Raw genomic sequence first — 25,684 nt, 5'->3', positions numbered from 1 at the left:
AGAGATTAATAAATGCTGTACCCACAGCTGACCACATCCCACCACAATCCCACCCCTTTCTAACCACAGGTCCCTACCCACAGGGGGCACTCTGTAGGTATTTTTTTCCCTAACGGGGAGATCCATAAATAGAGTCTCCTTTGTGCTCTTCTGGATTTGGGCAGGATGACATATTTTGCGTATTTGTAAAGTATGTTTTTCAAGAGTCTTTGTTTCATTTCTCCTATTTCCTTAAGTTCATTCAGGATAGAGGAAGGATAAATAAGAGAATCAAAAAGCTCACACCCATCCAATTTATTATTATATAAAATGGAACAGTGAATATTCTTTAAACTCTTCTGTTTACCTGAAAATTTGCAACCCCTTTTGACTTAAGCAATTGACCAATATTCAGGGTTTTGCAGGTTGCTTCCATTAGGAGGAGAACTTGATGATGAAGTCAGGTATTTCTTTAATGGAACCCTATTTATTTACAAAGAATGTACAAAGTCTTGTTACCCTGGACACTGTAGGGGTCAAACAGTTCCAAACTTGCACTCCACCCAGAAAGCTTTCTCTGAAGGTCACATTACCAGTGCTTTTCTTGCTGTGCCCTTGGCTTTCCTGCTCTTTTCTTTTTGCTTCTGTCTTTTCTGCATCTTATTAGTCACAATCACACGCAGTTCCCCTCATCACCCCACATTTGCATTCAGACTCCAGAGAAACCTCTCCATTCACATGGCTCAGCTACTGACTAGACTTGCACCAGCATCAGGAAGGTTTTGCCCAGCCTCCTTCATAACTGTATTTTAATTTAGTGTACTCAATTTCTCAAATGCTTCTCAAAACACTAGACACTACTTTGTAAGACACATTCAAAGGGAATACTTTCCATTAAAATAATATTTAAAAAGCCCCCTTAACCCACCCCATTAAAAAAGGTTTGAGGACTCCTATTTCCAGAGAATCAATATACCTTTTTTATTTCTTTATCATCAGCAAGCTACCTTTCCTAGGAGATAGATAACTGAAGCAGAAATCCAGCCACAATATGAACAAGTCATTGTGAAGAATGTTAATGTGTTTCATTTTATAAACTCTGACAGAAAGAGAGACACTACAGTGTAGACAATTAAGAAGAGATCTCATAGTTTTTCCAAAGATTTTGTCTTAGAATGGGTTTGCTCTGAACAGAGATCCTGCTTGTTTGCTTAAGACTGACACCACAATGGACCAGTCGGTGGAGTGGGATGGTTGCTGCTTCTTTTATGGGAGGCACTTGGCAGGCACATATGTCTACCCTGAGGAGGGTGGGACTATAAAAATGAGTCATAATTGTTGTTTCAGAGTAGCAGCCATGTAAGTCTGTATCCACAAAAAGAACAGGAGTACCTGTGGCACCTTAGAGACTTTTGTTGTGTTTTTTTAAATGATGAAACTTTACAGCCAAGCACGAGAGCTTTGTTTTGAGAAATGTTGTTACTAATAATTGTTAAACAGAAGGTTCTGTGTTAGGAGGGGAGGGGTATACATTTGCCAAAGCTTAAGCATGGGAAAAATCTGCTTTGAGAGAAAGCTATCAGGGTAGCCCTGAGTTAAAAAGCTGCCTGAACACTCAAAAATATATCAAGATTGGAGAAATTATAGATAAATATTTACCTATTTCTTCAAAGCCCATACAGAAATCTTTATAAGAACAGTATGGGTATCACAAATGCCTAATGATTGTCAGATGGCTTATTAGACAAAAATGTTTGGCGTCGATCTAGTTACTGAATTAAGAAAGAGAAAATCTATTATGATTGTAATCCTTATTGATAATTCTAGCAAAATAGCCCAGGGATTAATGGGCATAGAAAATCTCTTCACCCGCAGAAGTGTTGTCACCCAAACATCATATAGGCGCATTGAAGAGGGTTTGTGTGGGGAAGCTGTCCCTGTCATTACCTATCCTGTACTCAATCTTGTACCAGTCTTGAACCTTTCATGATCATTAATATTCAAAACTGATTCTGAAGGGATTTTGAATGTAAAACTTCTAGTCCCTCAGGTGACAGCAATATATCTGCGATAAACTCCGAAGATAATCTTTTAACCTACAAATTGAACAAAAATGGAGGCAGTGTTAACACTAATGGAACAACTTGTTAATGCCATAACTCAAGAGCTACATATGAAATTGAAAATGCTTAAGAACTGTGACTGATACCCAGCTCTGGCCTCGGGTGCTAACACAGAGATCCTCAGAACTGCATATCCAGAATGTTTTGTTGGTTCTTCCTTTTCAGATTGAAAGTGCTTTCAAATTCAGTTTCACATTCAGTTTTGCAGCGTGTATGAATTAGAAAGTAGAGTTTTGCCATGAAGAATTTCCCCTGCAGTTAGTCTTGTTTTTGCTTTACTACAGCTTCCTAAAGGATGTTTTTAATCCTACATTATTTAATTGCCACTCAGTCAACATGTGGTGTACATCAGAATAAACGGCTGCACTACTTCCAATACCAAAGGATATCTAAAGACATACACCTAAACACACCCAATTAATTGAACAACATTTCTCTGACTCATACTTTAACTTCCTTCTATTTCATACTTATGTCTATTGTCTTTAGGACAGATTATATATTAGTACATGTGTGTTATTTTCATGATGGTTTGGACAGAATTTCTACAAGTCAGAGAATAAATGGTATAGAACAATCAAGGCCCTTGTATTGTGAGTGACATTAGACCTAAATAATTCCACAAGGTTCAGTTTATGCATGAGAGTTGCACTGATTATGTTGTAATATTAATACAGTGTGAAATCATTTCATAACTTTCAATTTTATTTAAATAATTGGAGTAATTGCAGCAATGTGAAAATAAGTAACCAATGGCTGTTATTGCAGAGTAGTAATTTCTCATTGCAGCTTAGGAGTGTTACTTCTGGCTGTCCAAAGTGAAGGGGAAGGACGCTTACATTCTCCAGTTCCTGAAAAGTAACATACAAGCCAAACACCATCTACCCTATGTTCACACAGTTCCTGTTATTGCTTTGAAGTGGAATGAATACCAATGAAAGCTGAAAATCTCAGCCTACAGCCTTTGGGTTCACTCCTTTAGCCAGCCAGCAACTTTTCTCTCTCTCTCTCTCTCTCACACACACACACATACACTTTCCAATGGCTGTGAAACTTCACAGGCCTTGACTTTTCTGTCAACGTGTGTGACAGGGTTGGGCCAGATGGCTACAGGAGAGTGATCCTATTGGGATCCGGGAAGTGATCCTATTGGGATCCGGCTTCACCCGCCCACTGCTAAAGGATCCCGCCCAGCCTAAGAGGGGGATCCACAGGACCTGGACACCAAATGAGTATGGGGGACAACTAATGAGATAACAGGGACAGGAGTGTGGTCAAAGGGTCAAACGAAGGGAACCGAACAGGGACACCGAGCAGAGAACCCCAGACAGTGCCACTGCTCCTCAAAGGCATCAAGGGAGTCAGTGGACGCCGCCCAGAGGAACTCTGCCCAGATATGTGAACGGACAGAGGATCGGAAATAGGCCCTACAGTCACAGGAGACTCCATCGGCCAATCTCCTTGCTACAGGAGGGTGATCCTATTGGGATCCAGAAATTGGGAGGGCTAAAGGATCCCCTCCCAGCCTAAGAGGGGGATCCACAGGACCTGCAAACCAACTAAGTACGGGGGACAACTAATGAAATAACAAGGACAGGAGTGTGGCCAAAGTGTCAAACAAAGGGAACCAGATGGGGTCACCAAGCAGAGAACCCTGGACAGCGCCCACTGCTCCTCAAAGGCATCAAGGGAATCAGTGGACGCCGCTCAAAGGAACTCTGCCCAGAGACACGAACGGACGGAGGATCGTAAATAGGCCCCACAGTCACAGGAGACTCCATCGGCCAACCTCCTCACTACAGGAGAGTGATAGAAGGCACATATATTAGCCCCAGGTTAAGTAGATCCCTTTTCTCTGGGTAATGTAACAGGAAAGGTTCCAGAACAATCAGGAACTTTCTGGAAACAATTAAGGCAGACAGGCTGATTAGAACACCTGCAGCCAATCAAAAAGCTGCTAGAACCAATTAAGGCAGGCTAATCAGGGCACCTGGGTTTAAAAAGGAGCTCACTTCAGTTTGTGGTATGCGTGCGAGGATCTGGGAGCAAGAGGTGCAAGGTGTACTACTGGAAGACTGAGAAGTACAAGCATTGTCAGATATCAGGAGGAAGGTCCTGTGGTGAGAATAAAGAAGGTGTTGGGAGGAGGCCAGGGGGAAGTAGCCCAGGGAGTTGTAGCTGTCACACAGCTGTTACAGGAGCCACTGTAGACAGCTGCAATCCACAGGGCCCTGGGCTGGAACCCGGAGTAGAGGGTAGGCCCGGGTTCCCCCCCATCCCTCCATCCCCCCAACTCCCTACTTGATACTGGAGGAATTGACCTGGACTGTGGGTTCCACCAGAAGGTAAGGTCTCTGGCCTGTTCCCTGATCCACTAGGTGGATCAGCAGAGACTGCGGGGATTGTTCTTCTTCCTTTTCCCCATGCTGGCCAGTGATGAGGCTAACTGAGTGAACGGCAGATTTGAGCCAAGAAAGTGGCCAAACTGAAGGCTGCCATGAACCTCTGAGGTAAGCAAATCCGTCAATAAGCACAGGACCCACCAAGGCAGAGGAGGAACTTTGTCACACATGGTAAGTGCTTTTGTTAAGAACATGTGCTTGCACTGTCCATACTGGCTTTTTGGCCTTTGAACTTCCTCCTTAAGTACAAGGGCTAATGTGTAAGGACTTAGGCCAACCTTTGACGACTGAGGAGGAAACTTTCCCTGGGGCCAAAGTATCCCAAAACTGTCTACTACAGGGTTTCTTGCACCTCATCAAGAAACATCTATACTGGCCCCAGTTAGTGACAGGATACTGGAGTAGAAGGACTACAGGTCTGATCCAATATTACATTTCTTATGTTTCTAAGGTATACTAATCTCTTGTGAAATTTAAAATTACCTCTTGACTTCACCAATCTGGCCAATTTTACTAATCTTACTATGTCTGAACTGGCTGTGACCTTTCTGCAGGCTTTCTCCTGCATCTCAAATACAGAGGAAGTGAAGGCAGTTGTAAAAAAATAAAAATAAATACAATGTAACAAATGAAAGAAAGGGGAAGTTGATAGTAACAACTATGAATCAGAAGTTAAGAATTGTAGAAAAGAGATAAGGGAAACAAAGGGACACAAGGAGAAATCTGTGGCCAGTATCACAAAGGAAAATAAGGAGTTTTTAAAATATATTAGGAACATAAAGAATCCTGACAGTGGTGTCAGTCCAGTACTAGATGAAATCAGTAATATTTTCAATAATGCAGAAAAGTTCCATATTTTTTTCTGTTGTGTATTTGGGGAAAACAGATTATATAGTCTCATCATATGGTGCTGATAACACTCCTCCATTCCACTAGTATCACTGGAAGATGTTAAACAGAAATTATAAAAGTTAAACCTTTTTAAATCAGTAGGTCCAGATAACTTGCATCCATAAGTTTTTAAGAAAGCTAAGGAGCTCCCTGGACCATTAATGTTTATATTTTTGAATATGTCTCTGGGAAATTTCCAGAAGACTGGAAGAAAGCTAATTTTGGGCCAATTTTCAAATAGTTCAAATAGGATGATCCAGGTAATTATAGACCTGTCAACCTGACATACACCCTGGGAAAGATAATGGAGAGGCTGAAATGGGACTTGATTAATAAAGAACTAAAGAAGGGTGATGTAGTTAATGACAATTAACATGGATTTATGGCAAATAGACCCTGTCAAATTAACTTGATATTTTTGAGGAGATTATACATTTGGTTGATAATGATAGTAGGTGTGATGGGTTGGATCACAGAAACTCCCTTGCGGTTGCGAACTGATGTGCCAAGACTACTTCTGCCCCTGCTTTCCCTGCCAGCTTGGGACTCCAGCACCCTGTCTTGCTGAGCCAGACATGCCAGTCTGTTCCAACACAGACCGTGGGTCTGAACCACGTGCCCCAAAGCTGCAGACTTAACTGAAAGCAACTTAAGAAGTGTTCTTGCCTTTAACACTCAGATGCTCAATGCCCAATGGGGTCCAAACCCCAAATAAATCCGTTTTACCCTGTATAAAGCTCAAACAGGGTAAAGTCATAAATTGTTTGCCCTCTATAACACTGTTAGAGAGATGTGCACAGCTTCCCCCGCCCCAGGTATTAATACATACTCTGGATTAATTAATAAGTAAAAAGTTATTTTATTAAATATAGAAAGTAGGATTTAAGTGGTTCCAGGTAATAGAAGACAGAACAAAGTGAATTACCAAGCAAAGTAAAATAGAACATGCAAGTCTATGTCTAAATATCTGAATACAGATAAAAACCTCACCCAGTAAGCTTCCTTTTACAGACTAGTCTCCTTCTAGTCTGGATCCAGCAATCACTCATACCCCCTGTATTTACTGTGCTTTGTTCCAGTTTCTTTCAGATATCCTTGCGGGTGGAGAGGCTATCTCTTTAGCCAGCTGAAGACAAAATGGAGGGGTCTCCCACAGGCTTAAATAGACATTCTCTTGTGGGTGGAGACCCCCTCCTCTCTCCTATGCAACGTCCAGCTACAAGATGGATTTTTGGAGTCACATGGGCAAGTCACATGTCCACGCATGGCTCAGAACTTACAGGTAGCAGCCATGGCTCACATGCTAGCTTGAACATCCTAGTGTAGACCTCTTATGTGGATTGGAGCCTCCCAAGATCCATTGTCCCTTAAGTGCTTCTTGATTGGGCACTTAATTTGCACATTCCTTTCTCAAGAAACTGACCAAACGTTTTACAAAGGCTATTTAAAAATCAAGCCAGTACACAGCCAATATTCATAACTTTGAATACAAAACTGATACATGCATACAAATAGGATTAATAGATTCAGTAGATCATAACCATTACATGGCATATGTAGCATAAAACATATTCCAGTTATGTCATATATATATATATAAAGCATATTTCCATAAAGCCTTATGGTGGTCACAGTAGGGTTGACAAGATATTCTTAGACTTCTGTAAAGTGTTTGACTTGGTACCGCATGACATTTTGATTAAAAAACTAGAACAACATACAATCGATATGTCACACATTAAATGAATTAAAAACTCTGTGACAAGTCTCAAAATGTAACTGAAAATGAAGAATTGCCATTGAACAGGTCTGTTTCCAATGGGGTCCTGCAGGGATTGTTTGTTGGCCCTACACTAATTAACATTTTTATCAATCACCTGAAAGAAAACATAAAATCATCACTGATAAAATTTGTAGATGACACAAAAATTGGGGGTCTGGTAAATAACGAAGATGAGAGGTCACTGATTTTGAATTATCTGGATTGCTTGGTAGACTGGGTGCAACAAATAATATGTGTTTTAATATGGTTAAATGTAAATGTATACATCTAGGAACAAAGAATGTGGGCCCTACTTACAGGATGGGGGACTGTGTGCTGGGAAGGAGTAACTCTGAAAAAAATTGGGGATCATATAGATAATCAGCTGAACATGAGCTCCCAATGTGAGATGGTGTCCAAAAGAGCTAACGCAATCGTGAGATGCATAAACAGGCAATTTTTGAGTAGCAGTAGAGCATACCTGTGTATTTGGCACTGGTGCGACTGCTGCTGGAGTACTGTGTCCAAATCTGGTGTTCATGGTTCAAGAAGAATGTTGATAAATTAGAGGGTTAAGAGATGAGCCATGAGAATGAAGAAAGGATTTTAAAATATGCCTTATAATGATAAATTCAAGGAGCTCAATCTATTTATCTTAAATAGAAGATTAAGGGTCAATTGATTACAAATTGATTACAATTTATACGTACCTACATAGGGAACAATTATTTAATTATGGACTCTTCAATTGAATAGAGAAAGGGATAACACAATCCAATGGCTAGATGTTGAAGTTAAACAAATTCAGACTGGAAATAAGATGTAAATGTTTAACAATGAGAGTAATTAACCCTTGGAACAATTTACCAAGGGTTGTGGTGGATTCTCCATCACTGGCAATTTTTAAATCAGGAGTGGATTTTTTTTCCTAAAAGATCTGCTCTGGGGATTATTTTGGGGAAGGTCTATGGCCTGTGCTGTTCAGGGAGTTAGACTAGATGTTCACAATGGTTTCTTCTAGCCGTAGAATCTGTCTTTCCATCTCTGCTGGCTCTGGAAGGCCCATTTCCCTCATGTATGTCATTCTCTCTCCTCTACAAAAAGAAGGCTCTCAAGTTTAAGAGCTTCACTTTAGTGGGTAGATAAAGGTAATGTTTTGCTCCCTTATAATTTTCTTTATTTTTCAAGGCTTGAAACCTTTGCTTTCCAAAGCAGTATTCCAAGTTGTTCCTTATAAAGTTTATTTCATTTTTTAGCTGTCCTTTACGCAGAGAGTAGAACAGAGAGGCTGTATATACAAGTCTTCATACCTTTCCAATAGCTGATAAATATATACACCAGGGGTAGGCAACCTATGGTGGCACGCGAGCTGACTTTCAGTGGCACTCACACTGCCTGGGTCCTGCCACTGGTCCCAGTGGCTCCGCTGCCAGCCAGGGTTCCATTCGCCAGCCCCGCTCAGCCTGCTGCCAGCCCCGGGTCATGGCCACCGCTCCCAGGGGCTCCGCTGCCGGCCTGGGGTCCCGGCTGCTGGCCCAGGGCTCTGCTCCTGGCCTCAGCCCAGGGCTCTGCAGCGCCCGCCGAGCTGTGGCCCTCTGGTCCCAGCCTGGGGCAGTGAGGGTTGTAAACAGGGCCAAGAAGGGGCGCACCTCAGCATGGATCGCATGGATTCTTATTACTGGCACGCGAAACCTTAAATTACAGTAAATAAATGAAGACTTGGCACGCCACTTCTGAAAGTTTGCAGACCCCTAATATACACCAATATGTCTTACAGTTCTGAAATAAATAGATGAATTACTTTCATCTTGCTTTTGCACTATACCCATCTCTGATTTATAATTAATAACCCCTCTGAAAAACGAATAAGTGCCAGTTGCTTGTTACTTTAAACACCTTTTCATCTACCCAAGTTGCCCCTAACTTCTTGATCTCTGCTTTTTTGCTAACACATAGATTATTGTCAAAAAGAAAAGGAGTACTTGTGGCACCTTAGAGACTAACCGATTTATTTGAGCATAAGCTTTCGTGAGCTACAGCTCACTTCATCGGATGCATACTGTGGAAAATACAGAAGATGTTTTTATATATACAGACCATGAAAAAATGGGTGTTTATCACTACAAAAGGTTTTCTCTCCCCCCACTCCACTCTCCTGCTGGTAATAGCTTATCTAAAGTGATCACTCTCCTTACAATGTATATGATAATCAAGGTGGGCCATTTCCAGCACAAATCCAGGTTTTCTCCCCACCCCACTCTCCTGTTGGTAATAGCTTATCTAAAGTGATCACTCTCCTTACAATGTGTATGATAATCAAGGTGGGCCATTTCCAGAACAAATCCAGGATTTAACAAGAACGTCTGAGGAACAGTGGGGGGGGGGGGGGGGGGGAGGAATAAACAAGGGGAAATAGGTTACTTTTTATAATGAATAAACCATTCCCAGTCTCTATTCAAGCTTAAATTAATTGTATCCAATTTGCAAATTAATTCCAATTCAGCAGTTTCTCGTTGGAGTCGGTTTTCGAAGTTTTTTTTTTGTTGAAGGATAGTCACTTTGAGATCAGAAATTGAGTGACCAGAGAGATTGAAGTGTTCTCCGACTGGTTTATGAATGTTATAATTCTTGATATCTGATTTGTGTCCATTTATTCTTTTACGTGGAGACTGTCCAGTTTGCCCAATGTACATGGCAGAGGGGCATTGCTGGCACATGATGGCATATACCACATTGGTAGTTGTGCAGGTGAACGAGCCTCTGATGGTGTGGCTGGTGTTATTAGGCCCTGTGATGGTGTCCCCTGAAGAGATATGTGGACACAGTTGGCAACGGGCTTTGTTGCAAGGATAGGTTCCTGGGTTAGTGGTTCTGTTGTGTGATATGTGGTTGCTGGTCAGTATTCGCTTCAGGTTGGGGGGCTGTCTGTAGGCAAGGACTGGCCTGTCTCCCAAGAATTGTGAGAGTGTTGGGTCGTCCTTCAGGATAGGTTGTAGATCCTTGATAATGCATTCGAGGGGTTTTAGTTGGGGGCTAAAGGTGACGGCTAGTGGCGTTCTGTTATTTTCTTTGTTAGGCCTGTCCTGTAGTAGGTGACTTCTGGGAACTCTTCCGGCTCTATCAATCTGTTTCTTCCCTTCAGCAGGTGGGTATTGTAGTTGTAAGAATGCTTGATAGAGATGGTGTAGGTGTTTGTCTCTGTCTGAGGGGTTGGAGCAAATGCGATTGTATCGCAGAGCTGGGCTGTAGACAATGGATCGTGTGGTGTGGTCAGGGTGAAAGCTGGAGGCATGTAGGTAGGAATAGTGGTCAGTAGGTTTCCGGTATAGGGTGGTGTTTATCTGACCATCACTAATTAGCACTGTAGTGTCCAGGAAGTGGATATCTTGTGTGGACTGGTCCAGGCTGAGGTTGATGGTGGGATAGAAATTGTTGAAATCATGGTGGAATTCCTCAAGGGCTTCTTTTCCATGGGTCCAGATGATGAAGATGTCATCAATATAGCGCAAGTAGAGTAGGGGCGTTACGGGACGAGAGCTGAGGAAGCGTTGTTCTAAGTCAGCCATAAAAATGTTGGCATACTGTGGGGCCATGCAGGTACCCATAGCAGTGCCACTGATTTGAAGGTATACATTGTCCCGAAATGTAAAATAGTTATGGGTAAGGACAAAGTCACAAAGTTCAGCCACCAGGTTAGCCGTGGCATTATCGGGGATAGTGTTCTTGACGGCTTGTAGTCCATCTTTGTGTGGAATGTCGCTGTAGAGGCCTTCTACATCCATAGTGGCCAGGATGGTGTTATCAGGAAGATCACTGATGGATTGTAGTTTCCTCAGGAAGTCAGTGGTCTCTCGAAGGTAGCTGGGAGTGCTGGTAGCTTAGGGCCTGAGGAGGGAGTCTTCATAGCCAGACAATCCTGCTGTCAGGGTGCCAATGCTTGAGATGATGGGGTGCCCAGGATTTCCAGGTTTATGGATCTTGGGTAGTAGATAGACTATCCCAGGTCGGGGTTCCAGGGGTGTGTCTGTACGGATTTGATCTTGTGCTTTTTCAGGGAGTTTCTTGAGCAGATGCTGTAGTTTCTTTTGGTAAATCTCAGTGGGATCAGAGGGTAATGGCTTGTAGAAAGTGGTGTTGGAGAGCTGCCGAGCAGCCTCTTGTTCATATTCCAACCTATTCATGATGACAACAGCACCTCCTTTGTCAGCCTTTTTGATTATGATGTGAGAGTTGTTTCTGAGGCTGTGGATGGCATTGTGTTCTGCACGGCTGAGGTTGTGGGGCAAGTGATGCTGCTTTTCCTCAATTTCAGCCCGTGCACGTCAGTGGAAGCACTCTATGTAGAAGTCCAGTCTGCTGTCTCGACCTTCAGGAGGAGTCCACCTAGAATCCTTCTTTTTGTAGTGTTGGTAGGGAGGTCTTTGTGGATTAGTATGTTGTTCAGAGGAGTGTTGGAAATATTCCGAGTCGGAGACGTCGAAAATAGGATTCTAGGTCACCACAGAACTGTATCATGTTCGTGGGGGTGGAGGGGCAGAAGGAGAGGCCCCAAGATAGGACAGCTGCTTCTGCTGGGCTAAGAGTATAGTTGGATAGGTTAACAATATTGCTGGGTGGGTTGAGGGAACCATTGCTGTGGCCCCTTGTGGTATGTAGTAGTTTAGAAAGTTTAGTGTCCTTTTTCTTTTGTAGAGAAGCAAAGTGTGTGTTGTAAATGGCTTGTCTAGTTTTAGTAAAGTCCAGCCATGAGGAATTTTGTGTGGAAGGTTGGTTTTTTATGAGAGTATCCAGTTTTGAGAGCTCATTCTTAATCTTTCCCTGTTTGCTGTAGAGGATGTTGATCAGGTGGTTCTGCAGTTTCTTTGGGAGCGTGTGGCACAAGCTGTCAGCATAGTCTGTGTGGTATGTAGATTCTAATGGATTTTTTACCTTCAGTCCTTTTGGTACAATGTCCATCTGTTTGCATTTGGAAAGGAAGATGATGTCTGTCTGTATCTGTACAAGTTTTTTCATGCAGTTGATAGATGTCCACTCCATATGGCTAAATGCAGTGCCTTGCATAATGACAGGTTTCAGAGTAACAGCCGTGTTAGTCTGTATTTGCAAAAAGAAAAGGAGTACTTGTGGCACCTTAGAGACTAACCAATTTATTTGAGCATAAGCTTTCGTGAGCTACAGCTCACTTCATCGGATGCATACTGTGGAAAATACAGAAGATGTTTTTATAGCTGGAAATGGCCCACCTTGGTTATCATACACATTGTAAGGAGAGTGATCACTTTAGATAAGTTATTACCAGCAGGAGAGTGGAGTGGGGGGACAGAAAACCTTTTGTAGTGAGAAACACCCATTTTTTCATGGTCTGGGTGTATAAAAACATCTTCTGTATTTTCCACAGTATGCATCCGATGAAGTGAGCTGTAGCTCACGAAAGCTTATGCTCAAATAAATTGGTTAGTCTCTAATGTGCCATAAGTACTCCTTTTCTTTTTGCGAATACAGACTAACACGGCTGTTACTCTGAAACCATAGATTATTCTGTTGACATTGATGTTTTTTAAAATGTTTTTTTAAATTAATAAAAACAAAGCCAATTGCTGCTGTATACCTGCAAAAAGAGCTTGGAGGAAAGCTGCTGACAACCATCCTATGATATAATTATCTTCCAGTGAATACATGTTAGAACTACGCAACTCCTTCACCCATCAGACCAATATGTGTCAACCCACATTATGTCTTTCTTGTCTACATATTTGTGTCAGATTATGTTTTTACCATTTTGGAAAGATGGAGTAAAGCCTGAAAATTAATTCAACTGAAATTTTACTCTAGATGTTTCTCTCACCCTGGAAACTTCCATTTTAGTTATCCTCTGCTGCTCTCTAAGATATTTAGGGATGTCTAAACTCAGTCTTCTGTGAACTGTGAGAGACTTCCAACCCTTATTGCTTTCATCTGGAGGACCCCTTGTGGAGACCCTATGTTTAAATTATTTTTTAGCTGCTCTCAACCCTGATCCTTCTCTCATTTGATGTCCTTTCTTGCTCACCATCGCTAAAACTTCTTAAAATGTTTGAGCATTAGTAGTAAGTAGCCCCAGCAAATGTCAAAAACAGATTGATGGATGAGCACATGCAAAGTCTTGTTAAGGAAAACAAAAGGATTTGTAAATCCCTTGGGAATCATTAGAGATCCCTTTTCATATAATCACAATAAGTTATCTGTTTCTATCTTTAATTCTAAAAGAGTTACAGTTTAACATAGCAAAATCAGGATTGTTTGTGATCAGAACTGTGAAAAACAACTCAACCTTATAACTTTACTGAAAAAAAATGATAACTTGTAGCTTTTATAGCATGTTAGCAGAAAATAAGTACGTGTGTCTTCTTGTATATTTCATACAGTAGTTTTTTTTTTTTTAAATTGGAATGGTGTGCATGCAGGACATGTGTGTGTCTGAAAGTAGCTTTTAATATGCCATTGCATGGGTCTGTTTATCTTTCACTGCTTCTGTTTGTGAACATTTGCGCTGTGTGTGTGCTTGTACATGCATATTTTTTTCTAAAATACAGACACATCTCCACACTGATGTGCATATACCTTAAGTTTTCCACAGAAAGAGTGCCTTGAAATATCATCCATTACAGTAAAAGCTTAGTCCCCCATGTACCCAGGATCACAGCTTTAGGAAGGTATATGATGTGTCTAATATACAATACAAATATCTGATTAACATTAGACAGAATCTCTCTGAATGCAAAACATATACCTTCACAATAAAATAATTAAAATAAATATAGTGACTCATTGTCTCTACTAGATGAACGATTAAGCTGTTTAAGGAAATGGTGAGCCATATAGGATAAACTAGAACTTTTATAAAACCAGCATGGTGGATTTCAGAATCTCTGATGTGTCACCTCTGCTGCATTCCCTTTCCATTTGTGTTTGATGCCTCTATTTTAGTGCTTGTAAAAGATTATCTTTAATAAAAACCCTACATTTGCTCTCTAATAATACAATGTATAATTTATATCACAAATTTGTATAAAATCCCTTTATAAATACCTAGTTCTTTTATAATATCTCTCTCCAATTATGCATGTGTGTAAATACCTTGGTACACTTTAGTTATATTTTTTTCCTTTCAATGTCTCTTTGCAGGTCTTTGAAAACAACTCTTTCTGTTATGTTTTAGGTTTTCTAATATTTTCAGTTGCAGTTCTTTACTATTTGTGGGGTTGTGTTATATGTAAGTTATTGATTTTGGAGATTTGAGTCATATACTAAATTTGACTGGCTTCCCTCCTCTGGGGTGGAGGTTATAAGGTTTGGGTCAGGACCCTCTCCAGTTATTCTTATGGGATATACCAGAATCATAATTTCCAGTTAAGAAAGAGCTTTGAGTGGTCTGGGACTTATGTTAAGGCTGGACTTCCCATGATATCACTTCCGGTTAAGGTGGGACTTCCTGTCATGTCATTCTTATCTCATCCATCAATCTTTTTTGTCATTTGCTGGGGACTACTTACCACTATCTTTCCTCCAAGCTGATTGCACTGGTGATATATTGGCTTCATTTCTGCTGTCTGTCAGGACTGCTTGGGGAGGAGACTTTGGAGCAGATTCTGAGTAACAAGTATTTACCACAACCTTGTGAAGTTATACAAGGACAATTAAACCAAAGAACAGTTAAGAAACCATTCTTTTAAAATGAATCCTAATGCACTCTCTCATGTAGAATCCTGAACTTCCGTATGCGGCCTTATCATGAAGAAGGAACAAATTAGATCCTTTCTCCTTTAGATGTTCCATGTTGTATGGAGAGCAGGGGTCTGAGCCCAATAATATTTCTAGCCCAGTTAGGAATAACAGGAGAGAAGGAGATTATGATTCCTTAAGGAAAGAGTAAATTAAAGCACTCATAGTATATTTTACACCAAGACATAAAATTTAATGCATAAATATTATGTTAGTAACAAAAAAGTCCCCACAGGCAATCAAAAGTCAGGAAAAAAACAAAGGTTGAATGTATTATCTTAACTCTAACCCCTTGTGTACTGTCTTTACTGAAAGGATTCCAAACCATTTCTCCAATAATACATTAGAATCTCAGTGTTATTTTCCCTCAACCTTCAATACAAATACAAGTACAATATCTATTACTTATCTTTTCTTAGGAACTTGCATTGACTTTGTGATTGCATTCATATTAACAGAGTGATTTTTTTTCTTTACACTTCTGAGTAGTAGTGTTTTTTGTAATTGCAATACTGTAACTCCTAAATGCTAAGAAATTATCCTTACATGTTGGATTAGCAATGTGAATTTTCGAAAATGCATTACTGCACAATGTTTTTTGACAGTTAGTCTTTGTCCAGTTTGCCTTTCTTCTTCTGTGACATCTCAGCAAACTGTCTTAATAAAGTTCTCATGCTGTTTTCATAAGAATTGATTACCACAGGTTAAGCATTAGAATGACTGTGCCTTGGGCAGGCACCATTTCTCCTGGGGATTTTCCATGTACGTGGCAGGTGAGCACTTTTTCACCATCTAATAATGTTGGTGAAAATTGTTAATATGTGTATACATGAGGGGAAGGAGGGCCTTACACTGTATCCTCCTAGCCCCTATCATATTTCTTATCAGCATGTTGTTCCTAGGGAGAAGAGCAGCACTGAGAGGTCCGTGTGATCCTTAGAGCTATTGTGAGAGAGCTACTATCCTTGTGCAGACATGAAAAGACAGGGAGGCTACTGCACACCTGTCTGCCCTTCCATGTTCATACAAGGGCCTCTCACTGTCTGAGGATTACAGAGAGTACACAAGACAATAATAAATGCACTTCCCTTAAAATATTCTGTAAGAGTTTCTTTACTTTCATGTACAAATTTGTTCTATGCAGAATTCATAACTGCAAGCCACTGATTTCAAAGTTGAATAGTGCTTCCAACCTCCAAAGTTAAACTAGTGATCTGTAACTTTTTTTTTTCCTGAAGAAGAAATACAACGTAACTCTTTTTAATGGCTAATTATGGTATTGTATTAAATGGTATTAGTATATTTAAAGTAATAGACAGCTGATTGATGTATTGATGAAAGAGCTAATAGCCTTTTGAACCCTTGAACAATATATAGCAACACATAGCTGTATTCACTATGGATAGGTCTACACTGGATATGCCTTCCAGCTTGGTTAGACATACATCTGCTAGTTGTGGTCGCACTAGCCTGCTAAAAATAGTAGTACAGCATGGGTCGCAGGAAGGACTAGCTGCCCTGACTGCAATTCTTGTCTGAGACCCTAGGTATGTACTTGGGGGAGCTAGCCCATCCTGCTGCCCGTGAAGTTCCAGCTGCACTGCTATTTTGAGCAGGCTTGGCTCAATCAGAGCTAAAAATAGATATGTCTACCCAGGCTGGAAATCACACTTCTGGCTCCAGTGTTGATATAACCTATTTTACTATATCACATTAGTACTGTGTTCTGTACATATGTTTTTATAGCTTTCATATAAATGATTTTCATGGACACGCATATAGAGGTGCATGTGTATCTCAGGATATGTCTACACTGCTGCTGGAATATATACCCAAGGCCCCAGATGGGTGTGGCTAGCTAGTGTCACCATCCATCCTGCCACAAACTTCACTGCTATTGTTATCTGACCTAATTTTGTTCCAGAAGTATTCTGGAGGGTCAAGAAGTCTGTGTGGTGGGGGGGGGGAGGGTAAAGGGGGAATAGAGAAAGGAGTAGGTTGGCTAGGGCAGGGTTTGAGAGGATGTGGATTATCCTTCCTCAGAACTCCATGGAGTTCCAAATATAAAGATATTATAAAGCAGGCTATGCTGGTTTACAACAATTAAGATTCTGTCCCAATAAACTCAAAAATTATTGTGCAGTGTTTCATGTTCAATAATATTGCAGGCAGTGAAGCTTCTATAGTTTTTCCTTTAGGTCCATGCACCTTGGGTAATCATTTACACCTGTGCAAATTGAGGTTAACATGCTACCATTCTGATCTGATAGCATTTTGTACTGGTGTAATTGACTTCACGGTGTGTATGGCAACAGTGAATGCAAATGTGATGTGACTATATGGATGAAATCTCAACAACTTCTCTATACAGGCTTGCCATGAAAATTGCTGCATGTAAATGGGTTATTACCAAATTAATCATATTGCAACATTCTTTCACAATGCCAATTCTAAACTGATATTTAATGTTGAGTATGTAAAAATAGAACCAGCCTCAGTTACTGGAAACTTGGATCAATCCTTCTAAGATAAATAGACTTTTAAATAATGAAAATGCTAAGAATCAATATTGTTTGTCATCTGATAGGGAGGTTAAAATGGAATAATCATCTAACTATATATTTTTCAAGGTTAAAAAATGTTTTTTTAATCATATTAAAAATAGAAATCACTAGGATCCAAATACCCAGTGTTCATCTTTTTTAAAAAGTTACTTTGAAATATAAGGCAAAATTATTAATAAAATTGTACAATGTAACAATTTGTACAAAAAGATCAAACGCCTTTGACACTAGGAAACAATGTTGATGATCCAGTGGTTCTGGCAACTGCCTAACACTTACGGTATGTCTTCACCACCTGCCAGAACGGCGGGCAGCGATCGATCCAGCAGGGATCGATTTATTGTGTCTAGTCTAGACGTGATAAATCGACCTCCAAGTGCTCTCCAGTTGACTCCTGTACTCCAGTGTCACAACCTCAGGGGTTCCCCTGGGGAAGGCAGATCAGCACTGCATGTGGCTAACACTGTTGCAAGAATTGCAAAGCATTTTGGGGAGGGTCAAAGGTGTGAATGGAGAGTGGAAGATTCTTTTGCAGGCTGCAAGAGGCCAAAGGGGGAAGGAGAAAGAGAGCAGAGAACAGGTTAACTCAACACTGCAGCTAGCGAGCTCAGTCCAACAATAAGATGCTGGTCCCAGTCCAAGGTCATGGTGCTAGATGAGAAGTTTATCTCTCACCCAGCCACAGCCAGCCATGAGAAAACCAGGGCTGCAGAGATAGAAAACACCAGCGAGACAACAAGGGGTGGAGCAGAGCTTCGGGTCCCTGAAGCTGTTGTGTTTTGGGAAAGTGAAGAAGACCACAAAAAGCCGGTTTGACTGGCACAAAGAGCACCAGGAACAGAGGTCGCAGAACGGAACACCCCCCAAAGAAACCCAAGATTTAAAACCCTCCTGAGAGCTGGAGTAATTCAGAGATCACAGTGGACCCTGGACGACCTGGGCCCAGGACAGAACTCCCATCCACCCTTCCCCCTCTTCCGCTTACTTTATACCCAGGCTTGGCCAGCCTCGGGTAGTGCGTGTGTGAGTATGAAAGTGGGTTAGGGCTTGAGGCACTAACACTTTCTTCCTTCCTCTGAGTGACGTGGGGAGCACCCATCACTCTCCGCTGTTTATTTTATTATTTTATCAATAAAGCTTTAAAATTCAGACAATTGGTGTGTTTTGTCATCTCCTCCCCAAACGATCCTGTGGTTTCAGCCTGATCACCTGACACCTCAGGCAGATTGGTAACAGAAATCTGTCACACCAGTGCCAGAAGAGGCGCAGGCAGAGTTGATGGGGGAGCAGTAGCAGTTGACTCACCGCAGTGAAGACACCACGGTAAGTCATCTAAGTACGTCGACTTCAGCTACGTTATTCATGTAGCTGAAGAGGCATAACTTAGATTGATCCTCCCCATAGTGCAGACCAGGGATTAGTAAACCAGGGGTCTATTCTCTGCTCTTCCACAGACTTCCTGCGTGACCTTGGGCAACTCCTTCTGTCTCTGTATGCTCCTGTGTAAAATGGAGTTAACAATACTCACCTGCCTCAGATACGATGGTGAGGGGGGACATAAAAGTACCTGAGGTAGAGGGGTCAGTCTTAAGTGTATGTTAAACCTGTTATTGAGGATGGCAGTCAAATCCTCAGCTTGTGTAAGTCACTCTCTGAGGAGGTCCTATATGGGCTTCTAGCTTTAATCTGTTCTTCCAAATGAGAGGAAAGAGCTATGTTCACTTATCCTTACAGGAGCATTGGATGTCCGCTTCTTAGGGCTTGTCTACACATACAGAGAGATCAGCGGTAACTATGATGGTGGGAGAGCTCCTCTTATGTTGCTCAGGGGAGTGGTTTATTCACACCCCTGAGCAATATAAATTATGGCAACGTAATCTGTAATTTAGACATAGCCTTAGTTAAAGAGTGTAGCTGTGCACTATAGGAGAGGAGGATGCTGCATGCATTTGTGCACTTCCCTCTACCCCGCATACTTTCCACAGAGAATCCTTATACCCAGCATAGATTTTATTAGGGAGGGGAAGGGGCCAAAGGGAGCAGGAACAGTTCCATAACTACATGTATTGAATAATTAATCCCTCAATACATTGGTTTTCTAACCACTGAAAACATTCTTAGCTCACAAGCTACTTATTTGGGCTATGAATCAGGACTGGGACATGGTGCAATATAGATCTTGTATTTATGCTAGATCTTGTGCATATTTCCCAGTATTTTCCTTAGTACTGCTTCAACTAAAGGTACATGCAAGAATACTAGTTCTTTCTGTGTATATAAACCTTTAGTGAACTATCATTTTATCCACAGACCTTCTAGATTTATTTCAGAACCTACTAACATAGACTATGTTCAAGCTTTCTTGCTGCATTTTTATTACTATTATGTTGGTGCACACAATAATAAAGTGAAGAGAAAAAAATCTATATACATCAACAAAATAAAAGACATCTCCCAGAGTAGACAAGGTGGATGAGGTAATATCTTTTATTGGGCCAACTTCTGTTGGTGAGGGAGACTAGTTTTCAAGTCACACAGAGCTCTTTTTCAGGTCTGGGAAAGGTACTCTCAAAATGACAGCAAAGTGCAAGGTGGAACAGACACTTTATCATAAGTAGTTAGCACATATTCAAAAGGACCATTCAAGGTAGAGTTGTCTGTTAACACCTCTGCAGTCATAGGACAAAAAGAGGGAGTGAATGCGTTACAGATTATTGTTGTAAAAAAAACATTAATCCAGTGTCTCAGGTCAGTGCATGATTTTTAGTGTCTAGAAGAGTAAGGAATTTAAACTACCAGGTTGTCTTTTGAAAGCGTTGTGCAGATTTCCTTTGAGGATGAGGACTGATAGCTCAGATATAGAGTGATCACTTTGTGAAATGTGTTCACCCATTAGTGATATGTGTTTTGTCTTTTATTATTTTCCATGTTAGTTCATTCAAGAGCATAGTGATTGTCTGGTTTTACCCAAATAGTTGTTATTGGGGCATTTAGAGCACTGGACAAAATATACCACATGTTGTGATTGTCATGTGTGGGATCCATGGATCTTGAAAGGTCTTTAGTTGGGGCAGGGGCGGTGTTGATCACTGTAGCAATGGAGATATGTCTGCAGGTTTTGCATCTATTCTTCTGTCAGGGTCTGGTGCAACTACACTGCATACATCTCCCAGAGTAGTACCATATGTTCTCCAAAAGTAATTGGCATAATGGAAAAAATAATTGACAATTATTTGGACGTTCTCAACTGTAGCAAGGAAAAGCAGTAAAAGAGCATAATCTTTGTCTTCACAACCTTCATTGTACCTCCGTTCACAATACCAAGGGCAAAGGAAAGACAACATCAAACTAAAAATGAGAAATGGTAGATAACATGATACATTTTACCCTTGTTCAGTTCCACCTCCCTTCCTCCCAGATAAATTTAACTGCAAACATTTTTTTAAAAATACTGTAACTCAAAATAAAAAAAATGCAGACTTTTATAACTTATCTGGACAGCCTGTATTTGCACTTCTAATAGATTAGAATCATAGAATCATAGAATATCAGGGTTGGAAAGGACCTCAGGAGGTCATCTAGTCCAACCCCCTGCTCAAAGCAGGACCAATTCCCAACTAAATCATCCCAGCCAGGGCTTTGTCAAGCCTGATCTCAAAAACCTCTAAGGAAGAATATTTCACAACCTCCCTAGGTAACCCATTCCAGTGCTTCACCACCCTCCTAGTGAAATTTTTTTCCCTAATATCCAACCTAAACCTCCCCCACTGCAACTTGAGATCATTACTCCTCATTCTGTCATCCGCTACCACTGAGAACAGTCTAGATCCATCCTCTTTGGAACCCCGTTTCAGGTAGTTGAAAGCAGCTATTAAATCCCCCCTCATTCTTCACTTCCGTAGACTAAACATCCCCAGTTCCCTCAGCCTCTCCTCATAAGTCATGTGTTCCAGTCCCCTAATAATTTTTGTTGCCCTCCGATGGACTCTTTCCAATTTTTCCACATTCTTCTTCTAGTGTGGGGCCCAAAACTGGACACAGTACTCCAGATGAGGCCTCACCAATGTCAAATAGAGGGGAACGATCACGTCCCTCGATCTGCTGGCAATGCCCCTACTTATACATCCCAAAATGCCATTGGCCTTCTTGGCAACAAGGGCACACTATTGACTCATATCCAGCTTCTCGTCCACTGTAACCCCTAGGTCCTTTTCTGCAGAACTGCTGCCTAGCCATTCGGTCCCTAGTCTGTAGCGGTGCATGGGATTCTTCCGTCCTAAGTGCAGGACTCTGCACTTGTCCTTGTTGAACCTCATCAGATTTCTTTTGGCCCAATCCTCTAATTTGTCTAGGGCCCTCTGTATCCTATCCCTACCCTCCAGTGTACCTACCTCTCCTCCCAGTTTAGTGTCATCTGCAAACTTGCTGAGGGTGCAATCCAAACCATCCTCCATATCATTTATGAAGATATTGAACAAAACCGGCTCCAGGACCGACCCTTGGGGCACTCCACTTGATACCGGCTGCCAACTAGACATGGAGCCATTGATCACTACCCGTTAAGCCTGACAATCGAGGCAACTTTCTATCCACCTTATAGTCCATTCATCTAGCCCATACTTCTTTAACTTGCTGGCAAGAATACTGTGGGAGACCATGTCAAAAGCTTTGCTAAAGTCAAGGAACAACACGTCCACTGCTTTCCCCTCATCCACAGAGCCAGTTATCTCATCATAGAAGGCAATTAGATCAGTCAGGCATGACTTCCCCTTGGTGAATCCATGCTGACTGTTCCTGATCACTTTCCTCTCGTCTAAGTGCTTCAGAATTGATTCCATGAGGACCTGCTCTATGATTTTTCCAGGGACTGAGGTAAGGCTGACTGGACTGTAGTTTCCTGGATCCTCCTTCTTCCCTTTTTTTAAAGATGGGCACTACATTAGCCTTTTTCCAGTCGTCCGGGACTTCCCTCAATAGCCATGAGTTTTCAAAGATAATGGCCAATGGCTCTGCAATCACATCCGCCAACTCCTTTAGCACTCTCGGATGCAGCGCGTCTGGCCCCATGGACTTGTGCTCATCCAGCTTTTCTAAATAGTCCCGAACCACTTCTTTCTCCACAGAGGTCTGGTCTCCTCCTCCCCATGCTGTGCTGCCCAGTGCAGTAATCTGGGAGCTGACCATTTTCGTGAAGACAGAGGCAAAAAAAGCATTGAGTACATTAGCTTTTTCCACATCCTCTGTCATTAGGTTGCCTCCCCCATTCAATAAGGGGCCCACACTTTCCTGGACTTTCTTCTTGTTGCTAACATACCTGAAGAAACCCTTTTTGTTACTCTTAACATCTCTTGCTAGCTGCAACTCCAGGTGTGATTTGGCCTTCCTGATTTCACTCCTGCATTCCTGAGCAATATTTTTATACTCTTCCCTAGTCATTTGTCCAGTCTTCCACTTCTTGTAAGCTTCTTTTTTGTGTTTAAGATCAGTGAGGATTTCACTGTTAAGCCAAGCTGGTCGCCTGCCAAATTTACTATTCTTTCTACACATCGGGATGGTTTGTCCCTGTAACCTCAATGAGGATTCTCTAAAATACAGCCAACTCTCCTGGACTCCTTTCCCCCTCATGTTATTCTCCCATGGCATCCTGCCCATCAGTTCCCTGAGGGAGTCAAAGTCTGCTTTTCTGAAGTCCAGGGTCCGTATTCTGCTGCTCTCCTTTCTTCGTTGTGTCAGGATCCTGAACTCGACCAGCTCATGGTCACTGCCTCCCAGGTTCCCATCCACTTTAGATTCCCCTACTAATTCTTCCTGGTTTGTGAGCAGCAGGTCAAGAAGAGCTCTGCCCCTGTTTGGTTCCTCCAGCACTTGCACCAGGAAATTGTCCCCTACACTTTCCAAAAACTTCCTGGATTGTCTGTGCTCCGCTGTATTGCTCTCCCAGCAGATATCAGGGTGATTGAAGTCTCCCATGAGAACCAGGGCCTGCGATCTATTAACTTCCATGAGTTTCTGGAAGAAAGACTTTTCCACCTCATCCCCCTGGTCCGGTGGTCTATAGCAGACTCCCACCACGACATCACCCTTGTTGCTCACACTTCTAAACTTAATCCAGAGACTCTCAGGTTTTTCTGCAGTTTCATACTTAAGCTCTGAGCAGTCATACTGCTGCCTTACATACAATGCAACTCCCCCACCTTTTCTGCCCTGCCTGTCCTTCCTGAACAGTTTATATCCATCCATGATCAGCATCTTCCAGCTAGACAAGGGCCTGGTTAAGATCAGGAAGTGGATGAAGAGAGCTGGGTGGAAATGAATTATCAAAAGCCTGAGGTTAATGCTGGTGAGAGGGAAGAAGCAGTTCAGATAAATTGCCATTATAACATAAGCTTTCATTAAGGCTTAATCCTTTGATTAAGGACATCCTCCTTAAGATTATAAAGGTGGTCCAAAGCCTCAGGAGTCGCCTTATTACCTGACTAAGGAACAATAGCACATTCTTCAGGATGAAGTTTGAGAGAGTAGAAGAATGGAGCTTTGTCATTGCCTGGCCCACACCTGTGAAACTCCCTCCAGAAAGAGATCTAAATGACTACAAACACCATGTTATATCTACACTGCAAATGGGAGGTGTGATTCCCATCAAAGGTAGACAGACTTTCACTAGATCTGCTGGAGCTAGCATGCTAAACATTGCAGCATGGGCTGTAGCTTGCACTAATTATCTGAGCTCAGACCCAGGGGGTCAGATGGGCTTGGGCTTGGGCTTGGGCTCATAGCCTTATCCACCACCCATGCCTCAATGTCCATACTGCTATTTTTAGTGTACTATCTCCAGCATAGCTAGCACAGGTCTGTCTACATCTGATAAAAAGAGCCTCATGCTCCTGCTCTTGGACCCCATTCTTTCCCATGCACTTCCCCCTTCTCCTCCCCGAGCCCAAACATAGACACCACTTCTTCTTCTTCTTCTTCTTCTTCTTCAGAACTTTTACCTAAGAGCAGACCATAACCTGCCAAGTAATTTCAAGTAATTAAATCACTTTTCTTTGTGCAGTAGAGAAATTCCTAAGAAACAAAGTTTGAGCCTGACTCTGAACTTTCCCTAAATTTAGGGGGGGGGGCGTATCCATACTTAGAGTTTTCTTTAGCCCCAAGAGTAACTACTAATATCTTGGAACAGTTACACCTTGACCCTGATAAACCTATTGTCAAGGTTCCTCCCCCACTCTGAACTCTAGGGTACAGATGTGGGGACCTGCATGAAAACCTCCTAAGCTTACTTTTACCAGCTTAGGTTAAAACTTCCCCAAGGTACACATTATTTTACCCTTTGCCCTTGGATTTCCACTGCCACCACCAAACTTTATCTGGGTTCCTGAAAAAACTGAGTTTGGACACGTCTTTCCCCCCAAAATCCTCCCAACCCTTGCACCCCACTTCCTGGGGAAGGTTTGGTAAAAATCCTCACCAATTTGCATAGGTGACCACAGACCCAAACCCTTGGATCTTAGAACAATGAAAAAGCATTCAGTTTCCTTACAAGAAGACTTTTTAATAGAAGTAAAAAAAAAAAAAAGAATCACCTCTGTAAAATCAGGATGGTGAATACCTTACAGGGTAATTAGATTCAAAACATAGAGAATCCCTCTAGGCAAAACCTTAAGTTACAAAAAAGACACACAGACAGAAATATTCATTCTATTCAGCACAGCTATTTTCTCAGCCATTTAAAGAAATCATAATCTAACACATACCTAGCTAGATTACTTACTAAGTTCTAAGACTCCATTCCTGTTCTGTCCCCGGGAAAAGCATCACACAGACAGACACAGACCCTTTGTTTTTCTCCCTCCTCCCAGCTTTGGAAAGTCTCCTCATTGGTCATTTTGGTCAGGTGCCAGCGAGGTTACCTTTAGCTTCTTAGCCCTTTACAGGTGAGAGGATTTTTCCTCTGGCCAGGAGGGATTTTAAAGGGTTTTACCCTTTCCTTTATATCTATGACACGCCCCCCAAATCTCAGATAGGGTGAAATGCTGGCTGGGATTTCTTCCTGGAGCTCTAGGAAAAAACAGAGTCAATAAGACACATGCACCTCTAAATATACTACCCAGTACATAAAGACTAACAATAATTTCCACATCTCAAGGACAATTTTAACCGGTTGATTCTGGGAAACTTTCACGGGAGAGTGCATCAGCCACT

The sequence above is a fragment of the Chelonia mydas genome, chromosome 1, assembly GCF_015237465.2.
Source record: "Chelonia mydas isolate rCheMyd1 chromosome 1, rCheMyd1.pri.v2, whole genome shotgun sequence".
NCBI classification, from domain to species: Eukaryota; Metazoa; Chordata; order Testudines; family Cheloniidae; genus Chelonia; species Chelonia mydas.
Note: the sequence above shows the minus strand (reverse complement) of the source record.